Raw genomic sequence first — 14,858 nt, 5'->3', positions numbered from 1 at the left:
TGTTGCTCCCTCGTGAAATGAGAATATAGCCCTTGACCTTCCCACTTCCACTTGCCACAATTTATAAAGTAGCACGACAGGAAACATGTGTTACCTCTCTTTGCACTCCCCTATTGTCCAAGATTGAATTCATGACTGTGTGCACTGTTGGTACATGAGGGCCAGTTTTTGTTTAATTTACCAATCTAAATCCCTAGTGAATCAGTATGTCAGACATTATAATTATATTTTAATTAAAAACAGCCTTAAAGGGATAGTTCACCCAAAAATGAAAATTTGGTCATTAATTACTTAACCTTGTGTCATTCCAAACCTGAAAAACTTTAGTTCGGAACACAAATGAAGATATTTTCGGTCAGTTCTGACAGCTACATAACTACCTTTTTGATGCTTCAAAAAGTTTTTAAAGAGATCATAAATCTAATCCTTATGAACTGAGCAGTTTAGTCAAAAAAATTTTTTTAACAGACACAATTACTTTATGAACAGACTGGATTTAGGCTATTATTCACATATAAACATTGCGGACATAAACAGACTCTTAAAGAGCAACATGCAGGTTGGCAATAGCAGTTTCATTTTTGGGTGAACTAAACCTTCAATACACCATCCATTCTGGTCATTAAAAAGCATTTACAAAATATGCCTGTCAAAATCCCCTCAAAATTAGAGAGAACATGCATCCCTGTTTCTCAGAAATCTGTTGGTTCATCCCACAACAAAATAAGATAACACAGACATTCTTTGGAAAACAGAGATTCATATAATTTATCTTGACTAAATAACCAATTTCTTTACAGAGGCAGGGCAAGACCCTCGCATAAGAAATGCTCTCCTTTTGCCAATGCACAGGCAGATGGACATTCTCACAGCTTCATTATTTTTGTTCCATTAAACTTGGGGGAGCTAGTGAACACAGCTTTTGTGAGAAAAGACAGATCCAATCAGAGGATCCACAACAGAAGCATAAAATGTCATATCCCAATCAGCAGGGCGTCCTAGGGGTTTATTTTTTTTTTTTTAAAGCAGCACTATGTAACTTTTTCAACCTTTACAATATTTTTCCAAAACCCTTGAGATCGACTTTTCACACACAACGATTTTTCCATGTTAAATTACTGGACAAGTTAACCCTTAAATGCATGAATGTTTTGACAATCATGATTACATTTTCGGGTCTTTAGCGACCCGGCTCTATAGCTAACATGGATGGATCTCTCTAATGTCCCGATACTATAAAGAGAGAACAATTACGAAGAATTGGAGCTTGGAAGGGTTCAGTTTGAGTAGATGTTTTGCTTTGCTGTAAATCGCTGAGCCATTTTAAGTTTTGCTGATGATACTTCCTATTTTTTTTTTCTGCCTGCGGTCACTATGAGTGAAACGTCACTTCATCAATCTGTATCATCACCACCTTGTGAAAAAAGGTGAATTGCACTTATTCAGTCATCAAAGATTCAATTATTGTTGTTAAGAAAAAATATATACTTAGACCGTTACCTCGGGTCGTTATACAATATTTTACCTATAAAAGTTTTACAAAAAATTAATGGGAAAATAAGCATTTTAAAAATAATTTTTGTATATTTTTCTTGCTATATTGTTTACAAATTAATTGATTGAGTAATACTAAGACGGTTCATGAGGTAGTGAAACGTCTCAGGTCACTAAAGACCCGAGGATGCGTTTAGGGGTTAAATGAACTACTGAGTGTAAAAAGCATGTTTTCTTAAAAGAGTTTACATAAAGTACAAATTTAGATTAAATAATTTTGATAAAGTCCACCAGGCCAGAAGTGCCCTTATAGTTGAAGTAACACCAATTTATGAAATCATCTATTTTGATTTATAGTTTCTTACTGCTTTAAATCATACTCAAAGTCTTAACATGTGAACACCTGTGAAAGTCAGAAAAATGCAGGTCAATCCAGGAGAACACTGAACATGCTCTTTACAAACGTGACAATGAGAACTTTAGTCTACTGAAGAGCTTTATGGTTTGTTAGTCGACAGAGATCTTTTCCCCTCACAAAGTTCAAAGCCGGAGCATGTTGAACCTATTCATTCTTCTGTATTTCGAGTCCTGAAAAGTTACACAAAACATTGGATGAATTCTGTTTCTCCCAGCCAATAAAGCGGACTGTAGACTGTGTGGACTTTAATGGACTTAGGACTGTACTTTTAAGGCAGTGTCTGAATACTCCAATAATGAACTGCCACTCAGATTGGGGAACACATTTAGATATATGTTGCTTGTCCTCTTAGTGTTATTCTTTACAAGGACATGTTTATCAGCTGCAGGCGGTGCAGTGATGCTGCCTTGTTGTAAGCTTTGAATGCTTCACATTGATGGAGAACAGGCCTACTCCTGTCAAACTCTCCCAATTTGAGCTGTTAATTATACAGCACCGTGAAGCTGTACATGAGCAAGCTGTCGGCTCTAAGAGGGCTAAATAATTTTACTACGGATACTGATTCTGATCTCACCCACCACTGTGACAACCACAAATTTAAGGTCAATGTGAAAGGAAAAGTCATTTAACAATCATTCTCTTTATGATTCCCAGTACGTGGGCACTAGGTTGGAGCCGATCCCGGACCCTTACATCCCTTTTATCTGTAGGGTTTCATTCAATAGCTGATTGTGTGTTAGACACTGAACCTTTCCAAAGTGTAGTTGAAATCCCCATTCACATTCATTTGGAAGCAAAAAGGGTAGGAAACATAAATTTTTCACCACCACATCTATTCCAGCGCCCAGGAACGTTACTTGCACGCCATAAACTGCCTGGTGGCTAAAGGGGAGAATGTCTAGATGGAAAGAAATATAAAATTTCTTGGGTGGAGTTGTGCATCAAGCGCTGAGAGTCTTTCAAATAAAGAGCTCTCTTTGTGGGCTCTTTTCTAAGGCCGACAAAGCGCATGCTTAATCCAGCATTCCTTTAAACCCAAGCTCATGTAACGGCATTTAGGCAGGGGCCGATATAAGCAGTTTAACTTTGAGATCCAAATCTCTGGAACTAGTCGTCTAGTTTGGAAAAAATTCGGATTTGTTAGCTGCAACCAGCCATAATGTCTGATTCACAAACAAATTACTCTTATGAACTGGTTCATTTTAATAGGATAGTCAAAAATATTTATGACACAGCCTCAACTTCGGTCATGAGGTAGTGGTTTAAATCACACTAAATGAGTCAGTGAACTGTTCAGAGCTGTTACGGAGTTAAAAACAGACTCAAATTCAATATATATATATATATATATATATATATATATTACAAAATTAAGCGTAAATCATTATTATGATTATATTAAAGGTTTGTGAGTCATAAGACTGCATCTTATGACGGACTGGTTATTAATATGACAACATGATTTACATATTGACAACAGAGAGTTTGCTGTCGATCAATAATGGTATTCTAACAATAAAATATGCAAGACATTCAGAGTAATATATGATGAATGTACAATCAGGATCACTAAAATGACAGAATCAAATTTTAAAACAAATTTCTACAAAAAATCCTGAAATTGCTATAGTCAAAATTCAAAAATGTCCCATCATCAAAGCACACAGTCAACTGTTGTTTAAAGGAGAAGTATTAAGAACTGAATTGCTCCTTAACAACCATTTTTATTGAGTGAGTCTGTAATGTATCTACTAAAAAAACAATTTGGTTAATAAATGTTTCATTTTAGAAGCCAATGCTCTCCAGTGTTTTGTCTGGATCTGTGCTGTGATAATGAAGCCATACAGTCAAAACCATATTATTATTCAATTCTGTTTTCTTGGTTTGCAGGCAATCTGTAATTAATGAGTTTGGTTTTGAATGCATTTGTGGGAGAGCGGAAAGATAGAAATGATGAAAGGTTGCAGAACAGTAGAGTCTTTGTTCAATGTTATGATACCCTGTACATTCTTTTCATGTATGACACTACCGTTTTTTCTCTCCATCACCCATCATCTTCTGTCTCTCCCTGTCTCCTTCCATCTGTCTTTCCCTTTCAGGCTCCCCTTAATCCTGCACCATACATTCCATACAGGCACATCAGTCTGTTTAAAGGCCTTCAAGAAACTATAGTATCTGAATTATGATCCATATTCTTTTCAGCTTCAGATTCCCAGGATGAGCAAGAAGGATAGGAAATATAAAACCTATAAACTTGTGTAGAGGTTACAGTTGTGCTCATTTTTTAACCCTTTCTGAGAATGTGAATTAGGAATGTGCAATATATTCAATTTTCAAAATAATACACTTCCTGGTCTAATACCAATGGTCCACTAAGGTTTTATTAGACCCTGTTTCTAAATCCAAGCATTGGTGCATTCATTTGATAAAAACATACAGTAAAAACAGCAATATTGTGAAATATTATTACAATTTTAAAGAATTGTTTCTATCGTAATGTATCTTTAAAAGTAATTTATTGATGGCAAAGCTAAATTTTTGGCACTATTACTCCATTCTTCAGTGTAAAACGATCCTTCAAAAATCATTCAAATATGCAGATTTGCTGCTCAGGTAAAATCACCCTTTATCTTCATAGTTTATATAGAATTTAAATAAAATGGTCAGGGCTGTGATGCAGGTGTAAACGGGACATGTTTTTAAATTCATCATATGTGGTTTATCCATTTAGAGGTGTTGGCAACCTATGGCATGCAACATTTTCACAGGTCATAGGTCAAATAGTTGTAGAGAGATACTGGCTGCATGCATGTTCCTGTACTCCATGAGTTTCCTGCCCCTCCCATAAACAGTTTGATTTGCTCTCAGATCTAGTCATTGAGAACTTTCCCCAACGGCCTGCACAGAAAACAGATGTCATGATGAGTGGACAAATTAGTTTCATCTCAATTAGAGAGTTCCTGTCTTATCACCCCTCTAAAATCCCTTATAGCACTGGTGTAGATCTGAAAATGGAGGGCTTTCTTTTCCCTGAAGACAACAGCGAGAGCACAGGAGGGTTTATAGATTGTATGGGATTTATAATAGGCCTGCAGGGAAAAGGATATTAATCTGAGAAAATTATAGCTGGATATGTCTACTGCGATGAGGCTCTCTGAGATAAGGCCGCCTGCCACTCTTCTTAGTTTACAGTGAACTCAGCATTTTTATGTAGCTTAGTTTACAATGAACTCAGCAGTTGCCTTGCTTAATGTATTATTCATACATAGCTTCAATGATCAAAGTTACTTGCAAGTAGAGGAATGTTTTGCTGCTATTTGAGGATGCAAGTGGGAGAGTGAAGGGATAATTGTAATGCTTTTAGCATTTTGCTTATTTATTTCAATTATATTCCGGACATACAGCATTAGCAGCCGTAATCCATGTCAGTTCAATTTATAGCAGGTCAGAATTAAACTTGAAGTACTGCAAATAGGCTACTACTCAAAATTGCTTAATTCACATTTCTTTCCCATTCTGACATTCAGTTTGGAGTTCAGGAGATTGTCTTGACCAGGACCACACCCCTAAATACATTGATGCAACTGCCACGTGATTGCTTGATTAGATAATTGCATGAATGAGAAATTGAATAGGTGTTTTTAATAATCCTTTAAGTGTCACGATTACCAGTTGGAGTGCCCCAGAGAATCACCAGAGGGCACTCCACATCAGAACTGATCACTTCTCCAGAACTCCATTTCCCATAATGCCTCATCCCGGTGACTGATTACACACACACCTGCACCTCATCAGACTCTCTATTTAAGCCACACTCTTACACTCACCCAGTGCGAAGTATTGCATTGCTACGGCTTGTAATTTCTGAGCGTATATCCTGTTTCTGATTTCTCTGGTTTTGATCCTGGTTTGTTTCCTGACTTCTGCCTGTTTGCTGCCTGCCCTGATCTTCTGCCTGTTACCTGACGACTCTCTACGCTCACTCTCTGATATCCCTGTTTTGCTGTTTCCTGACCCCTGCCTGTTTGATGATTCTAAATACAGCTGCACATGGATCTCATCTCGTCTCCAGCTTCGTAACAGAATACTTCGCCTCTTCAGATCCAGCAGCCGAGAGAGAACCGAGATCCACCATGGACCCACTTATTAGTCTCTTCCGCCTCAGCCAAGGTAATCGTTCTATAGAGGAATATGTTGAGGAATTTTGTGAGTTATGCCATGGGGTGGACTTGGATGATTCAGTCTTAAAAGATGCTTTCCGATATGGACTTAAGGACATAATAAATTATCTCATGCCTGATAATACCCCTCAATGGACTTTATGTCAGTATATTGGATTCGCCCTGAGAATTAGCGGCTCATCATTTACTGTGGGCTTTGAGGATAAGGCCGAGGGGGCGTTCCCAGAGACCGTCCAGCCTGAGACCATCCAGCCAGAGACGCTTCACTTCACTTCTGCCGAGCCAGAGACGCTTCACTTCACTTCTGCCGAGCCAGAGACGCGTCACTTCACTTCTGCCGAGCCAGAGACGCGTCACTTCACTTCTGCCGAGCCAGAGACGCTTCACGTCACTTCTGCCGAGCCAGAGACGCTTCACTTCACTTCTGCCGAGCCAGAGACGTTTCACTTCACTTCTGCCGAGCCAGAGACGCGTCACTTCACTTCTGCCGAGCCAGAGACGCTTCAAGTCACTTCTGCCGAGCCAGAGACGCTTCAAGTCACTTCTGCCGAGCCAGAGACGCTTCAAGTCACTTCTGCCGAGCCAGAGACGCTTCACGTCACTTCTGCCGAGCCAGAGACGCTTCAAGTCACTTCTGCCGAGCCAGAGACGCTTCAAGTCACTTCTGCCGAGCCAGAGACACTTCAAGTCACTTCTGCCGAGCCAGAGACGCTTCACGTCACTTCTGCCGAGCCAGAGACGCTTCACGTCACTTCCGCCCAGCCAGAGTCTCGTCCCGCCGAGACAGCCCAGCCAGAGTCCCGTCCCGCCGAGACAGCCCAGCCAGAGTCTCGTCCCGCCGAGACAGCCCAGCCAGAGTCACGTCCCGCCGAGACAGCCCAGCCTGAGTTCCATGTCAGCCCTGCCGAGTCTGAGCCTGTTCACGTCACTTCTGCCGAGCCAGAGACGCTTCACGTCTCCGAGCCAGTGTCTACGGACAAGATGGCCGCCTCCGAGCCAGTGTCTACGCACAAGATGGCCGCCTCCGAGCCAGTGTCTACGGACAAGTTGGCCACCTCCAAGCCAGTGTCTATGGACAAGATGGCCGCCTCCATGCCAGTGTCTCCGGACAAGATGGCCGCCTCCAAGCCAGTGTCTCCGGACAAGATGGCCGCCTCCAAGCCAGTGTCTTCGGACAAGATGGTCGCCTCCAAGCCAGTGTCTCCGGCCAAGATGGCCGACCCAGTGTCTCCGGCCAAGATGGCCGACCCAGTGTCTCCGGCCAAGATGGCCGACCCAGTGTCTCCGGACAAGATGGCCGACCCAGTGTCTGTTCCTGAGCCAGTGTTTGTTTCTGTGTTTGTTTCTGTGTTTGTGACCATTTCTGTTCTAGTGTCTGTTCCTGAGCCGGTGTCTGTTCCTGAGCTGGTGTCTGGTCCCGAGCCGGTGTCTGGTCCTGAGAGGGCATCACCGCCGTGGCCGCCCGAGGGGTCCTCACCGCCGTGGCCGCCCGAGGGGTCCTCACCGCCGTGGACGCCCGAGGGGTCTTCACCGCCGTGGACACCCGAGGGTCCCACAGTTCCGCCCTGGCCACGTCCACAGCCTGCTCTGCTCTGGCCATGCCCACAGTTTGCTTCGCCTTGGACGCCCGAGGGTCCGACAGCTCCGCCCTGGCCTTCGCCTGCACAGCCTGCTCCGCTCTGGTCACCTGCACAGCCTGCTCCGCTCTGGTCACCTGCTCAGCCTGATACGCTCTGGTCACCTGCTCCTCTTCTGCTCCACGGACCTGGCCCTCCATCCCACCCCCAGATCCGCCTTCGCTCCACCGCCCACCTGGACAATTTTGTTTGTTTTGAGCGTCTGGAAGCCGCTCTTTGGGGTGGGGCTATGTCACGATTACCAGTTGGAGTGCCCCAGAGAATCACCAGAGGGCACTCCACATCAGAACTGATCACTTCTCCAGAACTCCATTTCCCATAATGCCTCATCCCGGTGACTGATTACACACACACCTGCACCTCATCAGACTCTCTATTTAAGCCACACTCTTACACTCACCCAGTGCGAAGTATTGCATTGCCACGGCTTGTAATTTCTGAGCGTATATCCTGTTTCTGATTTCTCTGGTTTTGATCCTGGTTTGTTTCCTGACTTCTGCCTGTTTGCTGCCTGCCCTGATCTTCTGCCTGTTACCTGACGACTCTCTACGCTCACTCTCTGATATCCCTGTTTTGCTGTTTCCTGACCCCTGCCTGTTTGATGATTCTAAATAAAGCTGCACATGGATCTCATCTCGTCTCCAGCTTCGTAACATTAAGTGAGTGCATGTATATCACTAAAGTAGTTAGATTAAGGCCCTGTTTACACAAGAAAGCTCGCAGGTGAAAACGTAAAAATATTTTATCGGATATGCCTTTCGTTTACATGGCGACGGCGTTTTGGGGGCTTAAATACGCAAAAAAGTGAAACCACCCTCTAGAGTGGAAAACTTAAAAACGCTCCATGGCCGCATTCCCATGTAAAGGGTAAAAACCGGTAAAAATGCAAAAGTCTGCTTGACAGTGAAGGTTGTACGCAGGTGCGCGAACTTGGTGTTGTTGTGTGGCAGTGCTCCACATTGCCACCTAGCCGCCTGGAGTGCATACTACATTGAATTTCTCACACTTTTGCGTCCCCATATGCACATGGATTTCCCACCCAAAACAGTTGTCTAAATCATTTCCGTGTTAACATAGACTAAGATTCTAAGTAATTAATAAAATAAGATAAAAATAAATAAATATAACTTTCTGTTACATTCACCTATATGCTGTATAATTGTAAAATGATGTGATTAAACAGTTAATGAAAAAGCCGTTGAATGTGCATATGCAATAGAGTGGTGCAAGGATGTCAAGCTTGGCCAACCAGGAAGTTAGCACTCCCCTGGTTCCCTCGATTTTTCCATTAGCTTTTTGAAAAGCTGGTCTTTGACTTGATCAGATCCAACACTGATCCTACACGGTTATCAAGTTTTCCTGAAGATCTCTCACGGTAGTGTTTAAGTTGGAGCTGAACTTTACAACTTTGAACATTTTCTCTGAAATTCAAGTTCACAATGAGGCTGTGATAGCGGACTAGATGAGTTTACCTGTTTGGCTAATGATGTTTAATGTCCCACCCACGACACCCTCTGTAATACCATTTAGACACTTTTTAGTAAAGGCTCTAAAAAAATCACAAGAGAGTACTTTTAAGGCAAGAGTAACTGTCGTAGGCCAGTAAGAGCTGTAAACCTCACTCCCCTGATCTCAAGATTGTACATGCATTTTTCAATCACTGTTACATTTACCACCTCATAAATGTTACTATTATGGTATGGCCTATATTTTTGTAATTTAGCTACCATATCAGGCCAGAGAAAAACACATGTGACATTTGAGGAATATTGTAGCTATTGATATTTTGGCTCATATCCCAATCACTTTTAGAGTACCAATAATTACACTTAAGAGCGTTAATAGCTTAGTTGTGCAAGGACAATAATTCTAGCCTTTGCCAGCTGCTTGTTTCAGTAATGGGTGGGGCTAATAGGCAAGCAGTAATCTCACTGGCTATTGCTCACCATTTACTTTCTGCATTTATTTCAGCAAACCACTGGGGGAATACAGTGTCCAACATCCTGCCAACCAGTGGTTTGAGTAGACTGAGCTGCTGATCATATGTAAACTACAATTTTAGTTTGTGTGTTGTTAGGTAATTTTTATATATTTCAATATAATTTTAATTTACTGTAAAAGTAAAGTATTTTACTTAAAAGTACTATACTGGCATGATTGTTTACATTTACATTATAGCATTATTACATAAAACAAATCATGACAAGGAAAGAAATAAGAAACATACAATATAACAATAACTTATATCAGTAAAGTATAGTTAGATGAAGGTTTCCAAGTAATGAATAAAATAAAATTTTCTCATTTAGATACAGTTTTCTGTTTTTTTTTTTGTTTGTTTGTTTTTTGTTAAGACTGATCTCTTCCTATATGACTTCTTGTACAGATTTTTTTTTTTAAGTGAGGTTGACCGGTTTACACAAACAGTTAAAGAAATGTCTTTTTGGACAGAAAAGACAGAGTTTGTTTTTTCAACTCTTCTTCTGGTGTCTTTGGTTTTCCCTTCCTGTTCATTCCTGTCATCACTGGGCCGCAAACTGAACAATGAAAGAGGGTTACATCTTATTTGATTTAGTGGATGGGAGTCTTGTTACACAAAACACACACACACACACACACACACACACACACTTTAGACCTCAGGCTGAAATGATCAGATTCCACACAGAGGTTGTGGAATGAAGCGATCTGGTTTCTATTAACCCTGATCAAGAGGGCAGTCACAAGTCTTGAGGGTGAACTGAGCTACCTGAACCCCAAAAGAGATCCTTTGTGTCAACTAAACTTATGGGAAACACACACACACACACACACACACACACACACACACACACACACACAGACACACACACACACACACACACACAAACACACTTCTGACAGAAATTAACATTTTTATTCAGCAAGCAAATTGAACCAAAAGTGACAGTATAGGCATAGTGTTACAGAAGATTACAATCTCAAATAAGTGCTGTCCTTTTGAAATTTCAATTCATTAAATAATCAAGTATGGCTGATGAAATATTGCTATCAGTGAAATAAACTATGTTAACTTATTAAAATTAAAAAGTTAAATTGTATTGTAATAATATTTCACAATACTATATGTTTTGATCATCAGACAAATGCATCCTTGATGAGCGTAAAAGACTAAGCATAATCAGCTTCTAAATCACATCCAGTGTTTCATCAAATAATAGGATCAAATATATGATATTATTGTCTGTATTACATTGACGATAATAGTGATAAAATACTTTATAAAAAATAGGAAGAGGAGAATATAGGTTCTGCACTCTATATTGCGGTGTTGTGGTGCAGTAGAAGTCTAGTGGCAAGACCAAGATTTGCAACCCTGTTGATTAGAGTCTCTTGACAACCTTCAGTCAAAGACACAGAGTCACAGGGTGGTACATTGTCCACAGTCACCCACTGCGGTGGCCCCTACAACTTCAGCTCAGACTCTATGGAAGTCTGCTGGTAGAGTCACTTTTGTTGTATTCACACAACCCTCCCCTTTCTCTGGAACTCCACTGCTCTTTGTTAGAGTGCTTTACTTTTGTTCTGTCATTGAAAAGCTGGTATTTTTCATATCACTGAATGTTGACCTGGAAGGGGTATTTAATAAATGTGTCACACTCAACCTTACAAACTAGCTCTTATATTGTAGTCAAAGATGTAATTTTTATTTTCTCCACAAGGGGGAGACAGATTTGTAGAGGCATGACTGAAGCTCTCAGAAGAAGATGAAGCTCAGGCATTTAAATACATTTATGAAATGTATGGTTATGCTTCTTTATTTAGAAGTTTAAATAAAATAAATAAAAATATGCATATATATGCATATATATTGCTGCCCACAAGTGAAAATGCTTAAATTTTAAATTGAATATATAGTATAGATTTACTTTTAATTTATTTATGAAAGTTTGGGGTCTGTCATTAAAATTGTTTAGTATTAAAAATGTTTTTAAAGAAGTAGATTATTCTAATATACGGATTTGCTGCTCAAGAAACATTTCTTATTATTATCAATGCTGAAAATAATATCTTTGTGGAACTATACTTTATATTATACTCTATACTTTCAGGGTTCTAATGTTTAAAAGAAAAGCATTTATTTGAATTACAAATCCTTTGTAACCTTATAAATGCCTTTACTGTCATTTTCAGTGTTGGAGAAAGTAATTTTCAAAGTAATGCGTTACAAGTACTAACTAATTGCACAGTTACTTTGTATATATGAACGTAACTAAGTACATTATAGATACATTAGATACATTACTTTTGCGTTGGTGTTGTTTTTGCTTTGATGAGTTTGTTGTTGTTATTTTTTAAACAAAAGTTCTATTTTTGTCAAATGTAAAGGCACAGCTTTCACACCATAGTGAAATGAATAAGCCTCAGACTGAAGAAAATGTAAATCCACGCCTGTAGATTGCTTCTATTCTTGATTGCAGAAGATATAGGATTTATTTAAAATAGTGTATATATTTTGTATGTGATATAAAATAGTATGACATGATAATGTGCACAAAGTGCATACATGTTTTTCCCAGACTTCTCCGTCCACAGTGAGGGATAGAGGGGGAGAAGGGAGTGTGTGAGATCCAAGCTGGCAGAGTGGCAATATTAATGTTCTGAACATGATAATTCCTGCAATCTGCAAATCTCCTGCCTGTCTGGTATCTGACATGACAGGGACATGAAACACAAGCTGTTGAATTACCCACCATCCTCTACCATTCTAGCAAATTAGTTTCAGTTCTTTACATACTAAACTAAACAAGCCTTTGAACACTAAAGAATTGGAAGTGTGAAATTTGATTTAGGTGTCAGACCATTGCTGCTCAAAATCAAAAGATCAAGAGATCCGAAGGAACTTGAGGAGATCCTGTCCATAAACACTTCATTCTTGAATGCAGTTTAATTCAACCATAAACTATGACCCTAGGCAGTGACCCATCAAAACGTAATTCCCCTGTAAGCCATTTTATGTGAGCAGTGGTGCATTTCCAGACGACCTTTGTGTTTTTACCTGCTAAGGTCACTGACAGGAGGAAGTCATAATGAACATCTGGAAAAAGTGTTGCAAGACTATTTGATCAATTCTTACACGAGGCATTTCATTTCTTTTTCTGTCTGAAAAACAAGTCTAAAATGTCTCAAAAGCTGACATTTAGACTGTGCAGTCAGAGGAACCAGAGGAACCAAATTCTGCTCTGTCACAACAGAAATGATCTTCACATCCACAGAATCGGGGATAGTAGAAAAAGCAAAGAATTTCTCTTTCTCTGAGGTTAACCACTCATAAAGTAAATGGATCAGATTTAATAAAGTCCAGGCCTATATGTGACCTTTAAAATCAGATTTGTTTTTGTATTACAACATTTGGTTTTACCGCAACTGAGACAAATACCCTGATGTTTGTGTTGGGCCTAAAATTACCTTAGAAAAGTTTCCGTTCAGTTTCATGATTTCAGACATTTAAAACTCTGTACCAAAGCTGCCAATAATTTCAGACAGTTGTGGATGGTGCAAGACTGTCTCCATGGCAACAAGCCTGCAAGAGCATCTGGCATGTCAACAGGTCCGAGTGGGAAAAAGGGGGCATATGGAGGGGACGGCTGCTAGCAAGTCGTACAAACATAATTTAGAGTCCCAGAATATAGTTGGAGTAATTCAGATTTTTTGCCCTTTCTTACTCTCTATTTTACATATACGCCCGAGTAACGATCTTACCACTCAGATCGCCCGTTTTAATTAAAAATCTCCAAGGGGATAAAAATCCATTTCCTGCCCTTTAATCTTGTCCTATCGGTCTTTCTCCCTCTCTCTCTCTCTCTCTCTCTCTCTCAATGTCCACCACTGTCCAGCCCCATTACATCACTGGTGTTACTCCTCTGATTAGTAATCTCAACCTAAACTCTGCAAAGAAAGAGAAAGATAACCAAAAAATAACCACTCTAACCAGAAGAAATAACCAAACTGACAAAAACTTTCAAGTGGGTCAGAGAAAGTGGCCTGGCTGACTAGAAAAACTGCAGACAATAAAACAATGTAATTATTTACTGAAAGGCACTGATATTGGATTTAAAGATGTAATCTTATCGGACAAGTGAATCAATATCTGTGTAGGTGAAGTCATCAGAAAGCACAGGATGATGTCAGACATGTTCACAGCTCTACCTTAGTGAGTCATGCTTTGTGCTGGAGTAAACCATAAGAGGTGTGTGCTTACATGAAGCTGAAAAGGCAAATCATGCAGGTAGCTATAGAATATTGAGCATTTGAATACAAAAGATGAGGTGTTTTACATCCCAAACAAGGTGTGTAAGGATGTGTGCAGTTCTGAAAGAGCAAGACTGTGCTTCCAGTAACTGTGTAATATCTGTCACACCTCAGTGGGATTTAATAAGGGTTCTTAATCATTATGCTTCCACTATTCCCTTCCCCTTAGATCGATACACAGACAGCACCTGGGGTACGTCTGCAGAATCACACGTGGTGCTTATGATGAAGAGTCTGGACTTTGGCACGTTGAGAAGATACATTTATGTTTAAGATCACAAGGGAAAGTGCTTCTATTTTTGAAATATTTAATTATGAATACAGTAATCAGAAATACATTTTAAATGTAATCATTTTGGGCTACACTATACCAAAAAACTTGAGGCCATGGTGCACATCCCGGATAGACACTAAATGTGGTTATAAAGCCTAAATCATATCATCACATCTCTTATTGTGATGCTGTCTCTCTTTCTCTTTCCAGTCAGTGGTTATGATTAGACTGGAAAATGTATATGATGATAACAGTGTTAAGTCATCATCATGAATGAAAATCTTTTCTAGTATCAGAACAATTCTGTCTATTGCATTGCAGTACAGCAGAGACACTCCCTTTTACTTGTTGTGCTCATGCATCCCTTGTGGACCGACATCTGGGTGACATCATTTAGGAGGTTATGGGTATGGAGTTCAGTAGCAATAGAAGAAGGGGCAGTGGCAGGGTTGCCAAGTCTGTGATTTTCCCGGCTGATTTGGGCTTCTTATAAACTGATTTAATTACAGCGGGTTAAATGTTTGACATATTGCATACATTTTATTTGACTGAAATGCTTGTAT

The 14,858-nt window shown here is 40.0% G+C and overlaps 1 protein-coding gene across 1 annotated transcript in view; it reads right to left on the bottom strand.

Moving 5' to 3' along the window:
• emilin1a (elastin microfibril interfacer 1a) overlaps positions 1–14,858 on the bottom strand; it is a 38,659-nt gene that overhangs the window by 22,955 nt on the left and 846 nt on the right. The window lies entirely within an intron of this gene.

This window comes from Pimephales promelas, chromosome 13 (genome assembly GCF_988280905.1).
Source record: "Pimephales promelas chromosome 13, fPimPro1.hap1.1, whole genome shotgun sequence".
Classification (NCBI taxonomy): Eukaryota; Metazoa; Chordata; class Actinopteri; order Cypriniformes; family Leuciscidae; genus Pimephales; species Pimephales promelas.
This window is presented reverse-complemented; position numbering and strand designations above follow the sequence as displayed.